A 14,454-nucleotide genomic window follows, 5' to 3' on the forward strand; every position below is an offset into this window, starting at 1 on the left:
GTTTTATGTCTCTTTCTCTTCTGATACTATTTTGTATTTTAGCACAAGTTGTCAAAGCGTCAGATTTATACAGCTTATATTAAAGAGAGACAGCTCTGGTTTACAGACTGATCTCTGTAGTATATATGTTAGTATATTTAATAGCTTGGTGTTGGTTCCCATATAGGTTAATAAGGTTGTAGCAAATCTGCCTGCTTATGAATCATATGCATCAAAAAGGCCATTTGATGGTTTTGTATGAAATCCAAGTTCTACTAGTTAGGAAAAAAAAGTTTGTAACAAGCCCTGCACTTTGTTAAATATTTTTTGTTGTATTTTATGGAAAAGTGTATGACAGGAAATAAATGCATAAGACAGCATACATCATCATAATCTGTTCTTAAATCAAAATGCATAATAGTTTCAGTCAGCAGCAGCATAAAGAAAACAGAAACGCTAGCAACCCACTGAGATACAGTAGGCTCAGTGCTCTGAAAACTGCTTATCTTGAGGGCCTGGGACAGTTATTTATGATGGCTCCTCTTCCCATTTCTGGATATACCATTTTGTATCACAGGGAAGCGGGGAGATTTAAGATATGTTTTGGGATTTTCAGTTTGCACTGATATAAAATGTTTATAAAAATGTTCTTATCAGAGCCATACTGGCTTGGCTAGTTTGGAAAATATCAGTAGAGACTGGGATCATTGCTAGCTGAAGTCCAGCAGTTCCAGAACTTACTTCCTTCAGTGACAAAACTGTGACCAGTTTTAGACTTCAATACAAGATAAAAGTGGCCACCAAGAAAGCATTAGTATCATCCACTGAAACCCCCAAAACATACAATAAAGTATGTGGGTATCTATGATACTACCCTATTTACTCAAATCTAAGATGACCCTGAATTTAAGACAACCCCCCCCAATAATTAGATTCTATATGTAGAAAATGTATATGTTTTTAAATAACTTTCTAGGTATAGAATCTAATTATCAGAGGGTTGTCTTGAATTTGTCCCCCCCACCCCTACTGCTACAGGAGGAAAAGAAGTGGCTGGGGAGGTCACGTAGCCCTCTTGCTCTTTGCTCTCCCCCCCCTCCAACTCCTTCCCCCTGCCTCCCTGCTCCGCTGTCACCGGAGCCCCCACGCCCCCACCTCCCCACAATTTCTGCCCCTTCCCCCACTCCTTCCAGTCTGTCTCTTCCCCCCTCTTCTCCCTGTCTTGCCTGTTCTCCCCCCACCCCCTTTACTGTCAGACACTGCTTGGACCCTGACCTCTCCCTGGAACACATCACGTGGAAGTGTGGCCATTGCCAGGCCATGCAGCAGTGATGGTGTTGCTGACTGGCTGGGCATGGGACAGAGTTGCCCTGTGCTCCGAGCCTAGGTGAGAAACCATCCCAAGTCAGAGCTGTGCTTGTCGGTGACTGAGGGGAAGGGAAAGGGGAAGGGAGGTGGGGGGGGCAGAAACTGCAGAATGCAAGTGAAGGAGGGGGTAGATGGCAGCTGTGGGTCTCACTCTAGCCCCAACCTGGGCTCACAGCCAGAGTCAGAGCCACAGCAGCTACCTTCCCAAACCACCACCCTCCACCCCCCAGTTTTGTATACAAATCTAAGAAGAGGACTTTTTTCCCCTGTGCTGATGGGGGAGGAGAGGGGGCTGGAACCCTTATCCTAACTTCAATTACCATCCATGGTAAAGGATGCTGAAGTCTTCACAATTTTATCAAGGTTGGTCTGCTCCGTAATGTGAAACCTACTCATTATCATCCACTCGTGAGACAACTCAGTTGTTCTTTGCCATGCTTGTTTTGCTCTCTTTAATACACGTTTGATGTGCAGATCAGTCCGTTCCTTAGAACGCACAGCACCTTATGCAGTACAAAGCATTGAGATTCAAGTGCTACGTATATGGTAATGACAGGACCACACTGATCTCCATGTATGTTTGTTCATAGACATGCACTGAACTCTAAAGCAAGTTGAATCATTACACTTGGTGCTTTTGATGGGGGGGGGGGGGGTTCAAGTCCTACCTGAGTTCACTCAGGGATCTAATGTCATTGGTCCACATCTAGGGTGGCCATCACAGAGGACAGTCCGGTTGTCCTCTATTGATACGAAACCAGACACCTTTATGTCTAGTTGATATGAAACCTGACAAAGGCATTGGGTTTCATATCAATAGAGGACAGAGTAGCAGAAAACCAGAATGTCCTCTATGATAGCCACCTGATCCACATGCTATTTACAGGACCATTCGTAGGCAAGTAGTTCTTCCCGCCACCAAAATCTTGGCTTCATCCCAATGAAAGGCAAAAACATTTTTGAGATCACCAAAACTTTTACAGGATAGAAAAACCATTCCTCCCATTCCCAACTCCAGCTCCAGTTATAACTCATTTAAACGTTATTATAGAAAGTTTGTCAAATCAAAAGAACATGATTGTGAAAATATTGATAGAGTACCTACAACTCCTCTTTGTGCAGGCCAAAACATATAGCTAGGTTCTTAATAAAAATAAATTGACACGATTTTCAGAAGTACTGAACTCTTGAAGCTGCCATTGACTTCAATACCTTTGAAAGCCAAAGCATTTTTATTAATAAAGCCTAAATGTGTATTTAGGAGCCAAACTTTAGAGTGGATTTAAATAGGGCCCTAGTGTCATCTGTTTGGCAAGTTGCACACATTATTACTCAGGTGTGAAAGTCACCTCACTCCACAAAATACCCCATGATCTTGTTGAGCTGCATGTTGCTAGTCTTGTAGAAAGGCCCCAAGTGAGTAAGGTATTTAAGCTTACACCTAACTTTAAACATGATTAGACCCATCAATGGGACTGCATAGATGCTTGAAGTCAAGCCCCAGATCAGCAAATGCATAAAAGGGCCAGTTGTGCACAAGATTTTCAGAAGTAAGGTAAAATTTCACTGTGAGAGACCAGGAAATACAAGAATACATATTGACATCATACAATTCTGTCACGCTCAGCTGACAATTCACTTCAAATATAGGCAAAGGTGAAACATTTTATTTTTACCCTATAAAAATTACAGTTGATATTATTCAATTTTAAATTACTGCCACACAGAATAAAGTGTTTGTAGGGCAATAATTAGGTATTAGTGTTTATTTTCATGCTGAATCTGGGAATGGTACCAAAAGAGCGTCTCTTTGTAATATTTAATGAAAGGAAATACAGCATGCCAGACCAATCACTCTTTCTTTGGTTTATTAAACTGTACATCAAACATGTTCATTAGTTTTTGAGCCAAAATTAATGTGTAGGGGAAAACACCATAAGTCAGTGATTAAAAGGCATTGAAATGCATATCTTTACATAAGGGATTTTGCGTGGGGATGGAATCTGAAAGCTATGCTATATTAAGGTGAAAAAAGCTTGCCTAAAGTAATATTAGGTTTTGAAATATGGATCAGAGAGATGATTAAAAAATTCTGTTGAAAGTTTGCATAATGTTTCAGTGAAGCAAATAATCAAATGGAAAAATGATAACTCTTCTAATAGGACATGAACTGACAGCAGATGAAGATCTGAACAGGAAGCTTGAGAAGATGTCAAACATTGTTGATTTTTCATCAGTAAACTCACAACATAAATACAAAAGCGCTTTATCATGGTTAAAGAAACCATCCTAATAAATAGGAGTTGCCTGTTTTTCATTGCTTACCTTAACAGAAGAACTTGCTAATGTGTGTTCTCGTGTTGGAGACAAAGAAAGCAGCAGCAAATTCAGAAGTCTGTATGGGGAACAAGGATGGCAAGGGCAAGTTAACGTGATACAGTGCAAATGAGAAAACATTTTCAAGAGGCGCTTCAGATACCTGAGCTGATCAGTTATGAAGTCCTTCTTGCCTATTTTTCTAAAGTCTCATATAATATCATCACTGTGAAATATTGTCAGAAATCAATTCTTCCCCAGGTGCTTCATAAGGAAATGAGCTCCAGACAGCAGGTGAGCGAGGAAAATAGTCAGGGACAATCTGACCCATAACCATCGCTGCAAGAAAGTAAATGAAAGACTCTCTCATAGCATGCAACATATTTGTCTCAGGGTCCGATCCTGCCAGATGCTGAGAAGTCTCTGTTTCAATACCACTGTGAGAAACATTTCTAATAGTTTTCCCAGCCAAGGACTAAAATCAGGGCTGGGATGGAGCAGGCCAGTATGACATGCCAAGTCTCAATACTCTACAACACATTGACTTGCTGGAGTGAGCTGCAAACAGCAGCCAGGAAGAGGAGAAGCCCAGCAGAGGAAATCTTGTGTATAAAACAGTGGGCCCCAACAAAGTCTTTAGCACCCCTAGGGGTCCTGAAACTGTGGATTGATTATGGGCAGAAGGGGCATCAAGTGTGAGGGATGATGGTGGGAGGAAAAATAGGGAGTGATACGCAGAGTCCAGGGATCCCTGAATGGGACGGGCTGCAGAGCCTTCACTTTGATACCTTGTTCCAGGAAGGTTATAAGATCAGGGCTGTGATCCCAGCAGGTGTCACAGTGTAACTGAGAAACAGCCAAAAAGTGGGACAACCCACTGCTGCTGCTAAAGAGTCCCTTGAAATGGCTGGACCAGACTTGGAAACCCTCAGAAAGCGAAAGGAGGGAACACCTTCCGATGTGCAATCTTTGATAGCAGGTTTCTGTATAATGATAAATGACTCCCCCTAAGATTTCCTCCGGAGCACGAACATGGGTGAGAGACGAGAAGATGATATGAGTCTTTCATTCTGCCCCCAGCAGAAAACATACCCATTTGGCTTAATGCAGAAAGCTTAGCAAAATGTTGCTAATCGCCTTGAAATGTGTCTTTTTAAGAAGTTGGCATTGGAAAAGGCAGAGGACATTCAGGGAGTTTCAAACTGTTCTCCACATGGCTCAGAGACATCTGTGCTGCCCTGAGGGCATGAGGCCTGGATGCCTTTCTGAAGTTGTATTTGTTTATTTAATTGCCTTGAAGTATCCTATAAATAAATGTGTATGATATCTCGTTTTCTAGACCCGTTCTCGGTTGTTCTGGCATAAGCAACCTTGAAGGCCTCAACAACATTACAGAACAGTAGGGTTTCTTCTCCTGGGGTTATGGGTCCCTTTGGAAACAATCACAGCAGCCAAAAAAAGTGAACGGAGACTAGGATTTCCCCAGTAAACTAACTGCTTTTCCACTTTTTGCCCCCCCCTTTTCAGATGCTGATGCTCCCTCTTTGAGGCTTGGCCCCAGTAGCGCACCAGACCACAGATGTCACAAAATGTCTGCTGTGAAAGGAGGCACGGAAAGAAGCAGGCCTACCTAAATTCTGGCTTGCGGCCAGAAGCTCCAGCTTTCAGCTTCTGTCTCCAGTTCCTCAGCTTCTTGACATCTCTCTCTTGAACCTCTGGATGTCTGACATGAAGGATGGAAACTGTAAATCCCTTTGTACCATCCCTTGCCAGCCAATGAGCATCCTCCACCGCCTTGATTTCTCTCTACTGAAGAGGAATTAGGAGCAGAGCTTTGGGTGGGATATGATGTGCTCCTGCCGGAGGAAGACATCAACTCTGGTTGGGAGGAGGAGTCCAGTTAGTACCAGCAGACCCACCTGTGCGTGAGGCAACAGAGAAGAATGGCAGGAAGGAATAAGGTGGGGGTGCAGAAATGAGGCAGTGAGAACCAGGGATACTGGTTTTCCATTTCCCATGAAAAAATGGAGTAAACCATGGATTTTACCTTTTACTAGAAGCCAACATGACTTGCTCATTTTACTGGAGGAACCTGTAGATTTTGCAGTTTTGTGACGCATCCTCTACAGGCTGGCAGAGTTGCTGCCTGCAGGAGGTTGCGGGGAGCAGGAGGAGTGCAGTCAGGTAGGGGCACCATGTGCACCAAGCAGCCTGGAGAGCAGCTCCTACAGGTAAGTTGGGGGATTGAGGCCCCCAGAAGGAAGGGGAAAGTTGAGCAGAGCTGGGGCTGGGGATGCTGCCCAGCTGGGCAGTGCGTGGGGCATGCAGCTCAGGGCCACAATGCATGGCCACAGGGCCCTGGTGGGGAGTGGGATGGGGCCACAGGCAGCTTGTCTGGGGAGGGGGGCGAGGCTGGCTCCCCACCACTGCACACACTCCTAGGAGGGCAAGGAGAACTGTGCTCCCCAGATCTGGAGTGCAGGGTGGGGCCTGTGCACTGCCCCCCCGCCCTGCTACCCTCCCCCAGGGCCTCAGCAGCCAGGCATGTATGACCCTGCACTGCAGGGAACAGCGGAGCCTTGCAGAAAGCTGCCTGCCACTGCAAGCTCTGCACTGCTTGTGTGCCCTGGGTGCAACCCCCGTGCCTCTGCTGCAGGCACGTGGCCAGGGGATACCTCGCCAGGCAGCGCAGAGCTTGCAGTGGCAAGCAGCTTCCTGCATGGCTCCGCTGTTCTTTGAAGCACCAGGTTGCGCACACAGGGCTGCAGAGGGCAGCAGGGAGGGAGCCCACAGCGGACAGTGCACAGCCCCCGCCCCACGCACACATGTTGGGGGCACAGGTCCCCTGGCCTCCAAAAGTGCACACCACAGCGAAGAGAAGCCCACCCCCACCCAAGCCTGCAGCAGGCAGGGAGCCAGGCTCAGCTCCATTGCAGCAGCCCCACCTCTTGCCAGGGACAGGGGGGTGCAGACACAGGTCCCAGGCCCCATATCCTGGCAGCCCCCACCAGCAAGGCTGGGAGAGCATAAGCTGTGGATGGGAGGCGAGGGGCAAGTAACAGGCACCAGCAGAGCCAGGAAGCTGTGGGAGGGGCCTTTCATTTTAAATCACCGATTTGGGGTGGGTTTTAAATTGGAGAATTTGCAATATTTTTTTTTTTCATTATTATTTTTTTTAATCAGGGAAGACCAGGATCCCTGGTGAGAACTGATGAGAGAGAATGAAGCAGCAAGTAAGGGGGAATTCAGTGTGGATTCATTTACAATTACAAATTTTAAATCACAATTTAAGTCACCCAGCAATAAAACATGATTTAGATCAATTTCAGTCTTCACAACTGTATTTTTTCCCATATTTTTCCAAAACAAAAGGTTAATTCTCATTGACTAGCAGCTATTAAGACATGTTCACTGGCAGCTAAACACAGCCTTTCCACTAAATTTGGTATTTTTTCTAGTAAACAGGATGTCACCATATATATACATCCAAGCACCATTATAACTTAACATCCATTTTTCTCACATGCTTAATTTTTATATTTCATTATGTTAGGAAGTGGTGATTGACATATCTCCCTTACTTGATAATTATTTTACTCTTAATTTGTCCAAGATGCTTTTGAACAGAAATTGGAACTTGATTCTTTTATTTTTTATCTATTTTTCTCTGCTCTGGGGGCACGTGGACAAAAGAAAATTACTTTAGGGAAGAGAACATGGGGAACTGAAGGGGCAAGAAAGGCCGTGATAGATGTCTGAGGACAGCCGATTACATTTTCTACTTATTTTTCCCCACACTGTGTGCTGTGCCTGTATACTAGGATTGGCAAATCTGGGGAACCATTAGCAGTCCCTATCCCTTGCTGGATGTACCGTGACTCATAATAATTTTGGTTCTGACCATTAAGCCAATAGTGGAGATGTTGCAGGTTCATGACAAGGCCAGTAACTCCAAGAGGATTTAGCATATAAATCCTCTAGCTAAAGCCCTCAGCAGGAGCCCTAAATGCTAGTATATCTCATTTTCTGTAGCGCAGTGCCCAGGTGGTCTGCCCTTCCTGACACCAGGATAGAAGCAGGATGGATTCCCTTCCCAACTTCTACAGGAGTCTCACTGGGTTTTCCAATGGACCAGGACTGGCATTAGGTCCTGTGTTTTACAATCAGTAGACTCCTAACCACTGCTGACCCATGTCTGTCCCTGGCTGCATGTTTCAGGAGAGCTTGAATGCCTGCGTGCTCCCAATTGTTAGCATATCTGTTCTGCATTTTCTAGTGACATCCCCCCAAATGGTAGGCACATTTCTTATTGCTGCTGCCAGATCATGAAGCTGGCAAAACACTCTGAACCCCTATAACACGAGACCCTCACTGAAACCATGAATCCATTTCACCCTGAATCTCAAAATTAGAGGTACAGATGCTTGGGAACCCCTCCCTAGAAAATACAGAAAGCATATGCATGGGTCTTTGCAGAGCAAAGCCAACAGCTTTGTCCCCAGCTGTATTCAAGGACATTATCATAGCTCCAAACATCCTTTAATAAAGTTAGATGGATTTTTTTTTGTTTGTTTCTGCTCACTTTTCTGTCCTCACTGGGCTTGAGGAGAAAAGCAGCAAGTATAACTCATCAGCATATGTAGGACTCGAAAGAAAAATTAATGGACCAGATGCATTTCTTCTCTTTCACCTCCCTAACAGATGGGCATGTATTCTTCTACTTGTGAATCTCCTGTTTCAACAAGGAGATGTGAGCCAAAACCCCGAGGGAAGAGTTTTCCATAACTTAAGGTAAGCTCTACGGACAGACAATAAAAGTCTGCAATCTATATATTCCCTCCGCGTTCCACCCCAGTTTTACAACAACATTTAAACACCGTTCTTTTTATCTTGATGTCCTGGAATAATCTTAAAACATTTTAAAATGTGGTTCTAATCCATAAGTCCTCAGCTATAGCTCTTCCATTTCATGGCCTTGATTTCTCCAGGACCATTACCCTTATTGCCCTGCCCATAATAGATGTTTGGTGACAGCTCGATCACAACAAGCAGAAGGATTACACTGGCTTCCAACTTCTCTCTGGACAGTATTATTTGACTGATGTTTCTGAAAGCAGGATCTGTGGTTTGATCGTGGCAAAATCTACTGAGGAGTGGTGTGTTGGCAAGGGTTGTCATCCTTACTAGCATGTTTCTGCCCTGGACCAGTCTTTCCTCCTCCTGCCCTCCATCCAACTTTGCATGCCCTGAGCCCAAGAAGGGAACCTCTGTGGAGTAGGGAAGGATAATATTACTAAGAAACCTAATTCCTCATCCCTTTCCAAGTGGGTTTGACATGAGCACAGAAATTCCTCTCTGCACATGGGACTGAAGAGGCACTACTCGCCATGAGCTGGAATCTCCATCAGCCAAACAGATTGCAGATCCAAAACATTTTATACAGGGAATACTGATTTATTTACTATAGGAAACCCAGGCCAGGAACTCTGCAGGCACTTTCATAAGTGCATACAATTGACTATAGAAAGCATGGAGCCAGAAATGTTATATTTAAAAATTAGCAAGAAATTTACAGTTAAAAAAATTCTTCTTTCGGCCAGTGCCACAAACTGCAGATCAGAAACTTCTGTTAATGCAGGTCCATAGATCTCAGCATCAGTGCTGCATTTTAGGCTGAAAAGAATAAATGCTACTATTCCTCCAAAAAGATTCATGCCAAGGTCAAAGCTTATGTCATCACAAACGCAAAACATGAGAAGCCTACACAATGCTTTCAGCAAGAGTTCATTTCGCTGACATGCAGTTTTCGAGTCATTTAGGACATTTCTAGGATTAAAAGCCAGAGGGTACACTCTGTGCTGACCTTCTTTCCACAATTAAAAAAAGAACACAAATCTTCAGGCTTTAGGAAGGGGGAAAAAAAAATTGATGCCATTTTATTCTGGGATAATGCAGCATCAATGGACTCAAATCAATAGCGCACAAAAGGCAGTCAGCAATTTAGGCATCTCATTACACTTTTTTGTATGCATACTAGCAAAAGAACAAAACTTTGCTATAATGATCAAAGCACAGTAGAGAGAAGCTGATAATTGACTAAAAATCGCAGCTCAACATTACATTTCTGAAAAGATACCAGTGGAGCAATATGTAGCCTTCTCAGAGATTATCATTTTGGTCACCAAGATCTCAAACTGATCGTCTCTAGTTTTGATTTAATAGTAAATTCCATTTATTTGATAAATAAAATGGACACCTTTATTTATCCCAGAGCATAGTAAAATAACAGCAAACGGAGCTTAATAAATATGTTCATCTAACTCCATAAAGAGCATGTTTCTGTTTGGGAGCAGACGTAAGACTTACTGCATTCAATTATTCACAGCACCAAGTACAATTGATCAATTCTCCAAGACTATAAAAAGATTAAAAGGACAGGAACTAGAAATATATTTAAGACTCCATAAATCATGATGTATGCAGAAAAAACCCACATGATTACCCTATATTAGAGGCATTTTATTGCATTATGGCTTCAATTTTAGGAGGGAGGGGTTAATCTTTTCTTTTCCATTCCAGGGTTAGAAGTTGTAATTCATCATCAATTTACTTGGCTCTCTTCTGATCACAGTTCTGTAGCAAGCTGACTAATACCTGTTCAGCAGACAAGCCAGACAGTTCACAAAACCTGACTTTTTTTCACTTACACAATGGGTCCCCAAGTCAAGGAAATTCAGTGACTGTACACCAAGGGAGCATCTGAAACATTTCTTCCATGTATCTGCAGGTGACCTTTCATACACATTACTTCAGTTAACCAAACCTTTCAATGTTGTTTTTTCCTCAGAAGTCTTGGCCTTCCGTATAGTCTTGTCAAATTAATTGAAAGCAATTGTATTGCGCCTAACCTAGGCTTTTCATCTTCTTAGTCAATAGGATTTTAAGCAAAAAAAATAAGCTCCTACATGCCCTTGCCAAATACATTTATTTAGGAGTCTATACTATTGAATACGGGCTATTAAAACCAGTGGTCTTTCTTTACCCAAAAAGACCCCACACACCAATGAAGAATGACCATGTGTGCTACCAGTGGATCAAAATGATTTTTTTTAAAAGGGCAACAAGAGCAGAAATCGCAACTCAGATAAACCAAACCTCGAGGTTCTCAGACAAATGACAGTTGCAGACGGATCTAACCCCCATGGAATATAATACGTTTGTCTACTGAACTTTGATGGAAACAGGTTTATGCTATATCTATACAGATATCCATGTATTGATAGATGGATAGGTAGGAGGGCTGTGTGAAGCTTCAGTCCCTGATTTGACTCGGTGGAGATTTGACCCAATTCAGTGGCCAAATCTCCAAATCTGAATCAAACCAGGAGACCCTTTAGTCTCTCCGAATCGAATCGGAACCCTCCGAATCAATTTGGAGAGATTCAGAAAGATTTGGAGATTCAGACATAGACACAGCTTTAAATGTTTTTTTACGTACCTCAAGGCAACAGGTGGCACGTGAATGCTGCAATGGTAGGGCAGACAGAGTGTCCCACAGGAGCGCAGGGGGGTCCCCAGTGCTCTCAGCAGACCTGGAAGTGGACCAGAAGCACTTCTGATCCCTTTCTGGGCCCACCGGGGAGCATGCAGGCCCCCCCCCAACCCTGCGCCCCCTCCAGCTCAGCAACTAGTGCCTCCTGGGCCTGGGGGGGCACCCAGGGTTCCTCCATGACCAATTGCTGAGCTGAAGGGGCAGGGGGGCCGCATGATCCCCATCGGACCCAGAAGTGGACCAGAAGTATTTCCGGTCCACTTCTGGGTTCACTGCCAAGCATGCGGGGGGGCACACTCCTGTGGGATGCTCCATCCACCCCATCATCACAGCGTTCATGAACTGCGCCTGGTACCTCAAGCTATGTAGAAAAAATATTTAAAGCTGTGTCTATGGCCGAATCACTGATTCACCAAATCAGCAGCAAATCTTCAGCTTCAGCCAAGTTGAATCAGGGACAGTGATCCAAATCAACAAATCGAATCACTGTCTCCGATTCACGTTGAATCCAAATCCAAATCAAATGCAGACCGTTTTGCACACCCCTAATAGATAGCGATAGAGAGAGAGAGAGAGAGAGCGCGATAGCGAGAGAGAGAGAGAGAGAGAGAGATTAGGGCTGTGCAAAACAGCACCATTTCACTTCGACTTCCGTTTTGACAGAACAGTGTTTTGTTTCGAGTTTCATTTCATAAGCACTGTTCCATTTTGTTTCATCGAAATGGTTTCACTGTTTCAACGTTTCGCCAAAATGGGCTGTAGTTGGGAAGCACAAAGCTGCCTATAAACTTTGTCATTTCTTCCCTGAGTCAGATAAAGCTTGAAGGGATGGTAGCCCCTTCTGAGGGTATGAAGCCTGCCATGTTTCAAGAAATAGGTGCAGAGGTTTCTGGGAAACTGCACCACAAGGTTTTGACAACTCAAACAAAACTCCTGTCACTTGCTGGCAGCAGCAGCCTCCTGTCATCCAGCAGGCAGATCTGGGGGCCCACACCCCTGGGAGGGCTGCAGGCCTGTACCAGACTCCTCCCAGGGATGTGGGCCCCTGATCTACCTGATGGATGACTGGGAAGATTAGTGGCCACAGGTGGCAAAACTAGTCTCCTGTCATCCGGCAGGCAGATCAGGTGCCCACACCCCTGGGAGGAATCTGGCAGAATCCCCACAACCCTCCCGGGGGTGCAGGCGGGCCCCCAATCTGCCTGCCAGATGACAGGAGGCTGCTGCCGCTGGCTGGGACTGGCAAGATTGGTGCTGCTGCTGGCCCCAGCTGGCAGCAACAGCATGGTGTCATCCGGTGCGCAGATCTAGGGGTCCACACTCCCGGGAGGGCTGGGGGCTGTGCCAGAATCCTCCCAGAGGGTACAGCCCCTGGATCTGCGCTGGATGACAGAAGGCTGCTGCTATCAGCTGGGACTAGTGCTGAAGCCAAGTAAGCCCAGCTTTGAAACTCAAAACATTTCAAGTGTCCTTGTTTCGTTTCAAAGCTGTTTTGAAGGCTTTTGTTTCATTTCGATTTCACTGTTTCGAGCTCAAAACAGAACACCTGGTGAAATTTCACACAGCCTAGATAAAAAGATAGCAGAAGCTCAGGATGGATAGATGGATATAGATGGATTCTACTTTGGTTAATCTAAGGTGAAAATATACTCTGCTTTCTACTTGACTTCAGACTGACACAAACTATGTTGCTTTACGCAAAACATAGGTACACAACTAAAATACATGACCCTGGTGGGCTGACTAAGGGAAGCTTAGGCTGAAGCAGTAGACTTCACATTCATCCTGATGACACTGAAGTTTGTGGACAATCTGATCACTTGAAGTTCAATCAATGCATAGGTGCTGCCAAGAAAATCCTTTTCCCTAAACACAAATTTCACCTGGGAAGATAACCATTCCAGTGGTCCTTAGTGGAACATAGCTGTTATCAGAGGTCATCATTCCCCAACATGAGGCAGTTCCCGGGAACCTTGGTCCTGTTCCACAAGAAATCTTGAGGGGAGGGGATAGACTTCAATCTTGAATTTGAGCCAGCATCCACCAGGAAGGTAGCAATGCACTCAGATGAGGAGTTCTCAGTAGCCCTGTCCTGCCCCATTCAAACTTTACAGAGGGGAGGTTTTAATCCTAGTACCATGTGCACTACAGCAATCAAGCCGGTCGGTCACCTATCTATGACCAATTCCAAATTCAACAAGGACTTTCCTGACACTTCCATCATGAAGTCATAGAAGACACTGGACAAACTGGAGTGGCCAAACCTTCTGGCCACCAAAGGATTTTGCAGTCACGAGGAGTTAAGTTGGAGGAATCTCTGCAGTACTTCTCCCTCTCTACCACAGTCCCTCCAGCTCCAGTCTGCTTCAGGTGTGGCATCTCCCAGCCTGGATTATGCTATATGTACTGAGAAGAAGGATCTATGTAAAAGCAGATGTGGGGCAGCTTGGTCTAACCACCCTCAGCGATAAAACAGCAACATGTTGGGGTGGAACAAAAACAGAGAGCGATGGAGTCCATAGCTGAAGGATCTTGAAACAGAGGAACGTGCGCATCCATGACAGCTCTCTAAGTGTGGCCTGGGGAGAACCACTGATTTTATCTTGTTGCCTTCCCAGTACTCCCCGCCACAGCTTATCTTAGACAATGGTCTTCCCTAGGCATCCACAGAAACATAGTGGGGCTGTTCTGTAGTACAAAGAGGGGTGCACAGCTCATTCATTATTTCACCGAGAGCAGCAATTGCCTCCAAAGTATTTTTAGCCCTCAATATGGGAGTAAGGAGCCAACATGTAGTCATACAAGTTTGAAAATTTTAACAGTCTTTTGAAAGTTCCCATCAGCAAGAGCTGATGAAACTGCTTTCTGCCATTCCCTCTGCAAACTGAAGCCAGAGAAGGAAGGCAGAACAAACTGAAGAAAAAACACAAAACAAAACAAAAAACCTCCAAATGCTTTGGATAAAGTCTTGTCCTTGCAGAAATTTCTGATGCTCAGGACCATTTGAAGGCCACAATTTCTGCATACAGTAGCAGTAAAAAGTGTTGGGGGTTGGGGAGAAGCATAGAAGCTTTCTTTTACATTCCCAAAGGAAAAAAGATTAATCATCCTAATTTATTATAAGATAAAGTTTAGTGAGTAAAGGTAAAGTGCAATGCCCTTGAAATGAGATGGTGGCAAGCTATCTATAGCTGTGGCATAGCTGTTGTACAGATTTCCTATTACTGCGTATTTAATAA

At 44.5% G+C, this 14,454-nt stretch overlaps 1 long non-coding RNA gene across 3 annotated transcripts in view; it reads right to left on the bottom strand.

Annotated features, from left to right (window-relative positions):
* The window catches only part of LOC109283237 (uncharacterized), a 171,492-nt gene that overhangs the window by 120,099 nt on the left and 36,939 nt on the right, over window positions 1–14,454 (bottom strand). For 2 of the 3 annotated variants that reach the window (XR_009464006.1, XR_009464005.1), the window contains exon 3: window positions 3,673–3,742. This is a non-coding gene — a long non-coding RNA (uncharacterized LOC109283237). Of the gene's footprint in view, window positions 1–3,672; window positions 3,743–5,293; window positions 5,583–14,454 lie in introns of all 3 variants that reach the window. The other variant, XR_009464007.1, reaches the window with a different exon arrangement.

Source organism: Alligator mississippiensis, chromosome 8 (genome assembly GCF_030867095.1).
Source record: "Alligator mississippiensis isolate rAllMis1 chromosome 8, rAllMis1, whole genome shotgun sequence".
Classification (NCBI taxonomy): domain Eukaryota; kingdom Metazoa; phylum Chordata; order Crocodylia; family Alligatoridae; genus Alligator; species Alligator mississippiensis.